The 13,358-nt window shown below is 36.0% G+C and overlaps 1 protein-coding gene across 10 annotated transcripts in view; it reads right to left on the reverse strand.

Annotated features, from left to right (window-relative positions):
• The window catches only part of LOC116473135 (AGBL carboxypeptidase 4), a 1,494,771-nt gene that overhangs the window by 1,340,619 nt on the left and 140,794 nt on the right, over positions 1-13,358 (reverse strand). For 7 of the 10 annotated variants that reach the window (XM_058443101.1, XM_058443097.1, XM_058443103.1 and 4 more), the window contains one exon: positions 13,142-13,282. The exons of 2 other annotated variants lie outside the window; for them this stretch is intronic. The gene's annotated coding sequence lies outside the window, so the exon portion shown is untranslated. The remainder of the gene's footprint in view (positions 1-13,141; positions 13,283-13,358) is intronic. One more of the 10 variants, XM_058443106.1, reaches the window with a different exon arrangement.

Below are 13,358 nucleotides of genomic sequence, written 5' to 3' on the forward strand. Positions count from 1 at the left end.
CACAGGAGACTCTAGCATAGAAAGTCATCTGGAGTCCATTGCAATTGCATTACTCTACAGAGGAAATTCACACTCTGTTCTACTCACCCCCCTGAAGCCTAAGCAGGTGCAACATGGCACCATTTTGAGAACTAATCCCCCATCAGACTACCTCTTACCCTGGGGCCCAGCTGCCCGCCCCTGCATCTCCACATCCCTGGAGCCCCAAGGACATCCTCCCACATCCAACCAGAGGGCTGCAGCATTATGATGCCTGCTGGACCCAGCAATATATCTGGGCCCCCAGCACTGTAGCCATATAGTGTCCTAAATCCCCTAAAACAGGCAGTATAGCACACCAGGGAGGCTGCCCACAGGACAAAGGAAGCCAAAATGCACAGTTCCCAGAGCCTGAAAACCATCTTCCCTGGGACACTGCCATAAACAGAAACAACACTCCTCCAATTGAAGGGCCACTGCAAACGTGAATGCACCATCAGAGAGCTTGAGAACAAGCCTGCCTATGTATGTCATCCAGTTTTAAAGATGGTTGGCATTTCCCCAATTGGCACTCATTTTCTCTCCTGCTGCACTGTGAAGAGGTGCTTTTTGCCATAATTGTAAGTTTCCTGAGGCCTCCCCAGCCATGTGGAACAGTGAGTCAATTAAACCTCTTTTCATTAGAAATCACCCAGTCTGGGTATTTCTTCCTAGCAGCATGAGAATGAACTAACACAAATACAAACAAAAAGGTTATTATGTAATGATAAAGAGATCAATTCAGTAAGATGATATAACAAATATATATATATGCCCCCAACACCAGAACATCCAGATATATAAAGCAAATATTATTAGAGCTAAAGAGAGAAATAAACCCCAATACAATCATAGTGGGAAACTTCAAAACCCCAACATTCAGCATTGGACACATCATATAGAAAGCAAATCAACAAATTATCTGCACTATAGACCAAATGGATGTAACAGACATTTACAGAACATTTCATCCAAAAGCTGCAGAATACACATTCTTCTTATCAGCACATGGAACAGTTTCATGGATAGATCATATGTTCGGTCACAAAACAAGTCCCAAGAAATTTCAAAAAATCAAAATCATATCAAATATCTTATCAGACCACAATGGGATAAAATTGGAAATGAATAACAAGAGGATCTCTGGAGACTGTAAAAATAGACAGCAATTAAACAATATGTTCCTGTATTACCATTGTATCAATGAAAAAATTAAGAAGAAAAATTTAAAAATTTATTCAAGCAAATGAAAAAGCAAACACAACATACAAAAACCTACGTGATAAAGCAAAAGCAGTGCTAAGGATATTTCACAACAATAAATTACTACATCAATAAAGCAGAAAGATTTTAACAATGTAATGCTGCACATCAAGAAAGTAGAAAAGCACAAATAAACCAAATGCAAAATAAGTAGAAGAAATAATAAAGATCAAAGCAGAACTAAACAAAATAGAATCTAAAAAATACAAAGGATAAGCAGAATTAAAAGGTGGTTTTTTGAAAAGATAAAATCAATAAACTGCTAGCTAGCTAAACAAGACAAAGAGAGAAGACTCAAATAAATAAAATCAGAAATTAAAAAAGACATTACAACTGATACTATAGAAATAGAAAGGACCATTAGAGACTATTATGAAAAACTATGTGCTATCAAATTGAAAAACCAAGAGAAAAATGTATACATTTGTGAATTTATATAACCTATAAAGATTGAACCAGAAATAAATAGAAAACCTGAAGAGACTAATAATGAGTAGTAAGATTGAATGAGTAATTTTAAAAACCTCCCAATGAAGAAAGCACAGGAACAAATGGCTGTACTTCTGAAATCTACCAAACTTTTTAAAAAGAACTAATGTCAATTCTCAAACTATTCCAAAAAGTGAAAGAGAATTATTTCTAACTCATTCTATAAAAACAGCATTACCTTGATACTTATACCAGAGAAGGAAACAACATCAAGAAACAATAAGCCAATTTCTCTAATGAACATAGAATCAAAAATTATCAACAAAATACTAGCTAACTGAATCCAACAGCACATCAAAAAGGATATACACCATGTTCAAGTAGAATGTATCCCAGGGATACAAGGACAGTTCAACATACACAAATCAATAAATGTGATATAACACATCAACAGAATGAAGGACAAAAACTGTATGATCACCTTAATAGATAAAGAAAATGCACTCCATAAAATTCATCATCATTCCTTCATGTATATGCTCTTAACAAATTAGCTACAGAAAGAACATACCTCAACACAATAAAGGCAATATAGGACAAACCCACTGTAACATCATACTGAATACGAAAAATCTCAAAGTATTTCCTCTAAGAACAGAACAAGACAAGGATGCCCACTTTCACTTCTCTTACTCAACATGATACTGGATGTTCTAGCCAGAGCAATTAGGCAAGAGGGGAAAAGAGAAATCCAAATGGGAAAAAAGGAAGCCAAATTATCCTTGTTCATAGATGACATGATCTTTTATTTAGAAAAACCTAAATCTTCCGCCAAAAAAAAAAAAAACTGTTGGAACTGATAAATTATTAAGTAAAGTTTCAAGATACAAATTCAACCTATGTAAGTCATAAGTATTTCTATACATGAATAGTGAACAACCTGAAAAAAAATCAAGAAGGCAATCCCATTTACAATAGCTACAAAAAATTGAAATGCCTAGAAATAAATTTAACCAATGGGTTGAAAGACTGCAATGAAAATTCCAAAACACTGATGAATATAAAAATAAAACACGAACAAATAAAACAACCTCCCATGCTCATGGATTAGAAGAATACGCATTGTTAAAATGACCATACCACCCAAAGCAATCTACAGAGCCAATGTAGTCCCTTTCAAAATACAATGACTTTCTTCACAGAAATAGAGAAAATAATCCTAAAATTGACATGGAAACACAAATACCCACAATAGCCAACAACACTGAGCAAAGAGAACAAACATGCAGTCATCACACTACCATACTTCATATGCCAAAACAAAAAGCCATAATAGTCAAAATAACATGGTGTTAGTAAATAAACAGATACATAGACCCATGGAAGAGAATAAAAAACCAAAAAGTAATTTCATGTATTCACAGACAAATAATTTTTAACAAAGGCACAGAGAACATATACTAGGGAAAGGACAGTCTCTTTAATAAATGGTGTTGTGAAAACTGAATATCCACATGCAGAAGAATGAAACTAGACCCCATCTCTCACCGTATACAAAAATCAACTCAATGTGAATTATGTACTTAAATATAAGAACTGAAACTATAAAACTATTAGAAGAAACACTTCGGGAGATTGGTCTAGGCAAAGATTTAATGGCTAAGACATCAAAAGCACAGGCAACAGAAACGAAAATAGACCAATGGGACTAACTGAACTAAAAAGCTTCTGCACAGTGAAGGGAACAATCAACAAAATGATTAGACAATTTTTAGAATAAAAGAAAATATTTGCAAAGTATTTACCCAAAGGAACTAACTCTCTAGAATATACAAAGAACTAAAAAAACTCAACAACAAAAAAATCAAATATCCTCATTAAAAAATGGACAGCAGAAATGACCAGATATTTCTCAAAAGAAGACATACAAATGTCCCCAAAACATATGAAAAAATGCTCAACATCACTAATCATCAAGGAAAGGCACACTGAACCACAATGAGATACTATCCCACCCCAGTAGAATGACTACTATCAAAGGATAAAAAATAACAAATGCAGGCAAGGAAGAAAAGAAAAGGCAATTCTTGTATACCATTACAAGAAATAGTGAAAACATAAATTAGTACATTAGTACATAGACACGATGGAGCACAGTATAAAAGTTTCCTAAATATCTAAAACTGAAAGTACCATACAATCCAGCAATTCCAGTACAGGATATTTATCTAAAGGAAACAAAATCAATGATGCGTCTAACAGAAATGGAGCTCCCAGAGGAAGAAGCAGGCAGGAATTTTGCTGTTCTGCAGCCTCCACAGTGACATGTCCAGATGCAAGAGGGACGCAGGCAAATAGGGTCTGGAGAAGACCCTCAGAAAACCACAGCAGCCCTATGGAAGAGGAGCCTGACTTTTGAAAGCAAAACAAACAAATGGAAAATAAGAACAACAGCACCAACAAAAAGTCCCCATAAAAACTCCATCCAAAGTCATCATCCTCAAAGATAGAAACTAGATAAACTCAGGAAGATAAGAAGGAATCAATGAAAAAACACTGAAAACTCAAAAGGCCAGAGTTCCTCCTCTCCTCCAAATGATCACAACATCTCTCCAGCAAGGGCACAGAACTGGGCTGAGGCTGAGATGGATGAACTGACAGAAGTAGGCTTCAAAAGATAAGATAATGACAAACTTCACTGAGCTAAAGGAGCATGTTCTAACCCAATGCAAAGAAGCTAAGAACCATGATAAAACATTACAGGAGCTGTTAATCAGAATAACCAGTTTAGAGAGGCACATAAATGACCTGAAGGAGCTGAAAAACACAACGTGAGAACATAATTTTGCAACCACAAGTATCAACAACCTAACAGATGAAGCTGAGGAAAGAATTTCAGAGCTTCAAGACTATCTTGCTGAAATAAGACAGGCAGACAAGACTAGAGAAAGAAGAATAAAAAGAAACAAGCAAAACTCTGAAAACTATGGGATTATATAAAAGGAGCAAATCTATGACTGATTGGGGTACCAGAAAGAGACAGGGAGAATGGAACCAAGTTGGAAAACATACCTCAGAATATCATCCAGGAGAACTTCCCCAACCTAGCAACACAGGCCAACATTCAAATTCAGAAAATACAGGGAGCCCCAGTAAGATATTCCATGAGAAGATCAATCCCAAGACACATAATCATCAGATTCTCCAAGGTCAAAATGAAGGAAAAAGTGTTAAGGGCAGCAGGACAGAAAGGCCAAGTTGCCTAAAAAAAGGGAAGCCCATCAGACTAAAAGCAGACCTCTCAGGGAAAACCCTACAAGCCAGAAGAGAATAAGAGCCAATATTCACACTTTTTAAAAAAAGACTTTCTGGCTGGGCATGGTGGCTCACACCTGTAATCCCAGCACTTTGGGAGGCCGAGGTGGGCAGATCACCTGAGGTCAGGAGTTCAAAACTGGTCAACATGGCAAAACTCCGTCTCTACTAAAAATACAAATATTAGCCGGGCATGGTGGCATGCACCTGTAATCCCAGCTACTCAGAATGCTGAGGCAGGAGAATCATTTGAACCCTGAAGGTGGAGGTTGCAATGAGCTGAGATCACGCCATTGCACTCCAGCCTGGGCAACAAGAGTGAAACTCCATCCTAAAACAATAATAATAATAAAATAAAATAAAATAAGACTTTCTAAAGAAGAATTTCTTTTTTTTTTTCCTTGTATTTGGTCACCTTTACTTCACATCATTCTCACAGCAACTCCTGGATTTGCTATTCCTCTTATTTAACCATGTCCTCTAAAAATGTTCTTGGCGTGGGTCTCTGTGTGGCAATCTCCTGAGGTCTTGTAAGCCTGAGCACATTTTAATCTCATCCTTTCTGTTTACGTGAGGGTCTGGCTGGCTTTAATGTTCTTTCCTTCTAGATTTTGAAAATATCAGCATCTTTCCTGTCTGCGTTGCTGCTGAAAGGCCCCAGTCAGTCCTGTCCTGCCAGGAGGTGCGGCCAGGTCTTTCCCAGTGCCTTTAGGATGCTATCTGTGACCTTGGGTGTCACACCCAGGTGTCTGCCGGCGAGTTTTCCTGTAGTTTCTGTTCTTTGGCATCCGTGGACTCTTTTACCTGTGGCTTGTCCTCTTTCCTCAATTCCAGGAAATTAATTTCCATGATTTCTATACATATTTCCTCTTTCCACTCTTACTGTAATTTCCTTTTGGGATTCTTTTATATATACATATATATATTTATTTATTATACTTTAAGTTCTAGGGTACATGTTCACAACGTGCAGGTTTGTTACATATGTATACATGTGCCATGTTGGTGTGCTGCACCCATTAACTCGTCATTTACATTAGGTATATCTCCTAATGCTATCCTTTCCCCCTCCCCCCACCCCACAACAGGCCCCGGTGTGTGATGCTCCCCTTCCTGTGTCCAAGTGTTCTCACTGTTCAATTCCCACCTATGAGTGAGAACATGCGTTGTTTCCAATCAAGAATTTCATATCTGGCCAAACTAAGCTTCATAAACAAAGGTGAAATAAAATCGTTTTCAGCAAGCAAATGCTGAAGAAATTAATTGCCACCAGGTCTGCTTTGCAAGAGGTCCTGAAGGAAGCACTAAATATAGAAAGAAAATACCATTACCAGCCACTACAAAAACACACTGAAGTACAAAAACCAATGACGTTATGAAACAACTACATAAATAAGTCTGCAAAATAACCAACTAGCATCATGATGACAGGATCAAATTCACACATAGCAATATTAACCTTAAATGTAAGTGGGCTAAATGCCCCAATTAAAAGACACAGAATGGCAAGCTGGATAGACTCAAGACTCTTTGGTGTGCTGTATTCAAGAGACCCAATAATAGACAAACAGAGAGCCAAATCATGAGTGAACTCCCATTCACAATTGCTACAAAAAGAATAAAATACCTAGGAATACAACTTACAAGGGATGTGAAGGACCTCTTCAAGGAGAACTACAAACCACTGCTCAAGGAAATAAGAGAGGATACAAAAAAATGGAAAAACATTTCATCCTCTTGGATAGGAAGAATCAGTATCATGGAAATGAACATACTGCCCAAAGTAATTTATAGATTCAATTCTATTCCCATTAAAACTACCATTAACACTCTTCACGTAATTAGAAAAAAAAACTACTTTAAAATTCACATGGAACCAAAAAAAGGGCCCATATAGCCAAGACAATCCTAAGCAAAAAAAACAAGGCTGGAGGCATCACGCTACCTGACTTCAGACTACAATACAAGGCTAAAGTAACCAAAACAGCATGCTACTTGTACAAAAACAGGCCAATGGCACAGAATAGAGAATTCACACATCAACAACCATCTGATCTGTGACAAACCTGACAAAAACAAGTAATGAGAAAAGGATGCCCTATTTAATAAATGGTGCTAGTAAAACTGGCTAGCCATATGCAGAAAATTGAAACTGGACTCCTTCCTTACACCTTATACAAAAAATAACTCAAGATTGATTAAAGACTTAAATGTAAAACACAAAAGTATAAGAACCCTAGAAGAAAACCTAGGCAATACCATTCAGGACATACGCAGGAACAAAGATTTCATGATGAAAACGTCAATAGCAATTGCAACAAAAGCAAAAACTGATGAATGGGATCTAATTAAACTAAAGAGCTTCTGCATAGCAAAAGAAAAAAATTATCATCAGAATGAAGAGACAACCTACAGAAAGGGAGAAAATTTTTGCAATCTTTCCATCTGACAAATATCTAATATCCAGAATATATAAGGAAATTAAACGATTTACAAGAAAAACAATCCCATTAAAAAGTGGGCAAAGGGCATGACAGACACTTCTCAAGACATTTATGTAGCCAACAAATATGTGGAAAAAAAGCTCGTCACTGATTATTAGAGAAATGCAAATCAAAATCACAATGAGATACCATCTCCTGCCAGTCAGAATGGTGATTATTAAAAAGTCAAGAAACAACAGATGTTGGTGAGGCTGTGGATAAATAGGAACACTTTTACACTGTTGGTGGGGATGTAAATTAGTTTAACCATTGTGGAAGACAATGTGACGCCTCAAAGACCTAGAACCAGAAATACCATTTGATCCAGCAATGCCATTACTGGGTATATACCCAAAGGAATATAAATTATTCTATTATAAAGATACATTCATGTGCATGTTCATTGCAGCACTATTCACAATAGCAAAGACGTGTAATCAACCCAAATGCCCATCAATGATAGACTGGATAAAGAAAATGTGGTACATATACACCATGGAATACTATGCAGCCATAAAAAGGAATGAGATCATGTCCTTTGCAGGCACAGGGATGAAGCCAGAAGCCATTATCCTCAGCAAATCCACACAGAAACAGAAAACTAAATACCACATGTTCTCAATTACAAGTAGAAGATGAACAATGAGAACAAATGGACACAGGGAGAGGAACAACACACACCGGGGCCTGTCTGGAGTCGAGTGCAGCGGTAGGGAGAGCATCAAGATAAATAGCTAATGCCTGCTGGGTTTAATACCTAGGTGATGGGTTCATAGGTGCAGCAAACCACCATGGCACACGTTTACCCACATAACAAACCCGCACATCTTCACATGTATCTCGGAACTAAAATAAAATAAAATAAAGTGGATCTTATGAAGATAAAGAGTGGATCGGTAGTTACCAGAGAATAGGAAGAGAAGGGGGATAAGGGGATGAAGAGAGGTTGATTAATGAGTACAAACATACACATTGACCTAGTGTGTTTGATAGCATAGTAGGGCAACTATAGTTAATAATTTCTTGTATATTTCAAATAGCTAAAAGAGAAGATCTAGAATGTTCCCAACATAATAAATGAAATGATAAATGTTTGAGGTAATTGATATCCCAAACATTCTTATTTGATCATTGTATGTCACATATGCATATCAAAATATCACATGTACTTCATAAATATATACAACTATAATGTGTAAATTTTAAAAAGCAAGACTTTTAGGTAGGAATTCCATGGGGAAATATCATGTAACTGGATAGGAAATCACACAATTTTAAAGATTATTAATGAAAACACAATCATTTGGCTATTCACAATGAAATAGTTTTAATTTTTGTTTTTAAATGAAAATCACTGGGATTAATGAGACTATAAAGAAATGGAACTGACACACACTGTTAGTGAAATGGTATGTTGACACTGAACTTGTGGAGGACAATTGTACAATACTTAATAAAAATATTAACCTTTAAATCAACAACAAAATAATAATAACTATAACTTAATTGTACATTTTTAAATAATTAAAAGAGTATGATTCGATTGTTTGTAACAGAAAGGATAAATGGATTGAGGGGATGAGTGCCCCATTCTCAATGATATGATTAGTACACATTGCATGCCTGTATCAAAACACCTCAGGTACCCCATAAATATATATATCTACAATGTACCCTTAAAAATTAAAAATCAAAAATTTTTTAAATAATAGAAGAACTATCAGATTTCAACAACAAAAAGCAAGCCAATTCAAAACAAGGCGAAAGATTTCAATAAGTGTTTCTCAAAAGAATATATACAAATAGTTGCTAAGCACATGAAAAGATATTCAACATCACTAGTCATTAGGGAAATGCAAGTCAAAATCAGCATAAGTTACCACTTCACACCCACTCTGATGGTTATTATAAAAAAAATTAAACAAACAAAATAACAAATGTTGATGAGCATGTGGAGAAATTGAAATATTGGAACCTTTGTGCATTATTGATGAAGATGTAAAATGGTTCAGCCAACACAGTTCATAAAGCCTCATCTTTGGACACAAAACAAGATAACAATCACAATAAACTGCATTCATGAGAAGTGGGGCCAGAAAATAAAACTATTCAACCCCACTAGGCACAGGGACTATCATGGAAGAGGCAGGCATGTGAAATTGTAAGGGCCAATTGTGAGAGTTAAAATTAGTTCAGAATTTCTCTATAAATCAAACATCAATATCAAAGGCATACTATGCAATACCAGCATCTGGGCCCTTGTATTAGATTAACAAGGTTTTCTTGGAACATTAACCCATTCTTTAATTAAAAAGCTATAAAATATTATTTAAAAATTTATAAAAATTATATCTTATGGTCAACATATTTATTAAAATTTAATAAATTTGCATATAAGATTTGAGAGAGATTTAATTGGCCCCATGATGTATTTATTAGGGCTTTTGGTTTGGGAAAGCAAGTCTCCTTTCACAAAAAATAAAGGTTTTTGCATTTCTTGTTGAAATCTTAGAGTTATCACTTTGGCTGAGTGAATGACAAATTATATAATGACCTGTGATCCTATTCTGTGATATCAAGTGTTTTAAAGTTTTGATATTTCACAAACTTTCCAAAATCTAATTCTATGTTGAGTCCTTTGGTACTCATTAAGTTTTTGACATTAAGTCACCTGAAGTCCAAAATAGATATATTCAGCTTCTTCAGTATAATAAAATCATACAGGAAGCACTGTCAAATGTAAAATGTTGTTTAACCTTCTTTGGATTATATTTATATAAATGTGTTATTAGTATGTGTTTCAAAATTGTATGAGATTCCTGTGATTCTGTTATGTCCTAACATATGTTATCAGTAGCAATTATGGTTATGATGTAAAATTGTTGTATGCCACAGAACTAACCAAATTTCCTTGACAATTGTGTCTTTAATCATGGCTGTTCTAAGACTTTTGTCATCCATAATTGTTTTACTTTGATCCTTGTAAAAAGGAGTTTATAATCAGCTCTAGAAATTTGAGGAACACTCTTAAATACAGGTTTCTGATAACTTTGGAGACTATGCCATTGAAATAGAGAGAAAAACTTCCAGGATTCTCATGGAGAGCTGGATTGTTGATCCAATATCGAGAACAGGTGTTAATTACACAAACTGAATTAACAGAAAATTAAGACAATATTTTGTGATTTTTTTGCTTACAGTATTTGCTAATTCTTTTTTTGTCTTTCAGAGTCAAGAAAATTTTCTTTTTTTAAGCTATTTACAGCCTTTAACAATAGAGTATACTCTTATGAGCAAAATTTAAAAGATAATTCCTTTCTCTCGACCTAATTTCTCCAAAATTTGTAAATTATTTTGTGAGTATTCTTAATTTATAACAATATAATTATTCACAAAAGTTCAATAAGAACCTATTTTCTTTTATAATAGGGCATAATTGGAGACACTGTTTATTTTACCAAGGTTTTGACTGGAATGACATAGTTTCTCTTTTTATTATTATTATACTTTAAGTTTAGGGTACATGTGCACAATGTGCAGGTTTGTTACGTATGTATACATGTGCCATATTGGTGTGCTGCACCCATTAACTCATCATTTAGCATTAGGTATATCTCCTAATGCTATCCCTCCCTCCTCCCCCTACCCCACAACAGTCCCCGGAGTGTGATGTTCCCCTTCCTGTGTCCATGTGTTCTCATTGTTCAATTCCCACCTATGAGTGAGAACATGCAGTGTTTGGTTTTTTGTCCTTGTGATAGTTTGCTGAGAATGATAGTTTCCAGTTTCATCCATGTCCCTACAAAGGACATGAACTCATCATTTTTTATGGCTGCATAGTATTCCATGGTGTATATGTGCCACATTTTCTTAATCCAGTCTATTGTTGTTGGACATTTGGGTTGGTTCCAACTCTTTTCTATTGTGAATAGTGCCACAATAAACATACATGTGCATGTGTCTTTATAGCAGCATGATTTATAGTCCTTTGGGTATATACCCAGTAATAGGATGGCTGGGTCAAATGATATTTCTAGTTCTAGATCCCTGAGGAATCGCCACACTGACTTCCACAATGCTTGAACTAGTTTACAGTCCCACCAACAGTGTAAAAGTGTTCCTATTTCTCCACATCCTCTCCAGCACCTGTTGTTTCCTGACTTTTTAATGATGGCCATTCTAACTGGTGTGAGATGATATCTCATTGTGGTTTTGATTTGCATTTCTCTGATGGCCAATGATGACGAGCATTTTTTCATGTGTTTTTTGGCTACATAAATGTCTTCTTTTGAGAAGTGTCTGTTCATATCCTTCACCCACTTTTTGTTGGGGTTGTTTTTTTCTTGTAAATGTGTTTGAGTTCATTGTAGATTCTGGATATTAGCCCTTTGTCAGATGAGTAGGTTGTGAAAATTTTCTCCCATTTTGTAGGTTGCCTGTTCACTCTGATGGTAGTTTCTTTTGCTGTGCAGAAGACAAGCTCTTTAGTTTAATTAGATCCCATTTGTCAATTTTGGCTTTTGTTGCCATTGCTTTTGGTGTTTTTGACATGAAGTCCTTGCCCATGCCTATGGCATGGAATGACATATTTTCAAATTGCATTAAGAACAATGAGGCTGATATATGGAAAAATAAAAGCCCCTTAGAAAACTTCGCCATATCTTGGCCGGGCACGGTGGCTCAAGCCTGTAATCCCAGCACTTTGGGAGGCCGAGGCGGGCAGATCATGAGGTCAGGAGATCGCGACCTTCCAGGCTAACACGGTGAAACCCCATCTCTACTAAAAATACAAAAAAAAATTAGCCGGGCGTGGTGGCGGGCGCCTGTAGTCCCAACTACTCAGGAGGCTGAGGCAGGAGAATGGCGTGAACCCCGGGGGCAGAGCTTGCAGTGAGCCGAGATCGCGCCACTGCACTGCAGCCTGGGCAACAGAGTGAGACTCCGTCTCAAAAGAAAAAAAAAAAAGAAAAGAAAACTTTGCCATATCTCTTGTCCCTTACAAGTTCCTGACTAGTGGCTAAGTGTCACTTTCTGACAGATCCAGGAACTGCAAGTTTTCTTGGGACCTCAAAAGAAATGCACCCAATTCACACAGGTATCTGCAGGCACAGATAAATCCTTGGCTGGGCTCAAGGCTTTTTAAAAGGTCTTAGGTTCCTTATAAAAAAGGTTCCAGCAAAGCCAATTTTAACAAAAGAGAGAGAATCTATATGGCAAATTATTATTCTTGCTGCTTTTTATGCAAATAATGAAGCCAAGTATAATAGGACTAAAACTTATGTGACAAATAAATTGATACTACTATAATTGTGTCTTTAACAAAATTGGAGAATTGGAAAGAAAAAATGTTTGAAAATAAACTATAGTAGGCCTGTTATTAGATTCTAGCCTTGCCTAAAGGTTTTCAATTTTTACTATTTTCTACAATTTGAAATGAATTCTAAAATTTTTCCTGGCTACAAGTCTCCAAAATAATGTTTTCAAATTTTTCTTTCTCTCTTTCCCCTTTTTTCCCCATTTTAAGATGTGCTTTTCTGAAAGCCCTGTGAACTGAAGCTAGACAAGCTATATTTCAGAAGAAAATAACAGCAACGTATTTTATATATATATATAAATCACTTTGACTTTCATACCTGCCTACTGATGCATGGACTTCAGAGTAATATGGCCTATATCAGGTTTCCAGGATTGTTCTCCCTTTTTGTTTGCTTGTTTTCTTTCTCTCTTCCTCTCCCTGCTTTTTTCTTTGTGGGTACAGAAGACTTCACAACCTGCTAAAAATATAACAACATGGGACCTATGTATCTAGGAATAAACTGTCCTAGCCAGGAGAGATCAGACAAAATCTGA

Source organism: Hylobates moloch, unplaced genomic scaffold, assembly GCF_009828535.3.
Source record: "Hylobates moloch isolate HMO894 unplaced genomic scaffold, HMol_V3 SCAFFOLD_8, whole genome shotgun sequence".
In the NCBI taxonomy this organism is placed as follows: domain Eukaryota; kingdom Metazoa; phylum Chordata; class Mammalia; order Primates; family Hylobatidae; genus Hylobates; species Hylobates moloch.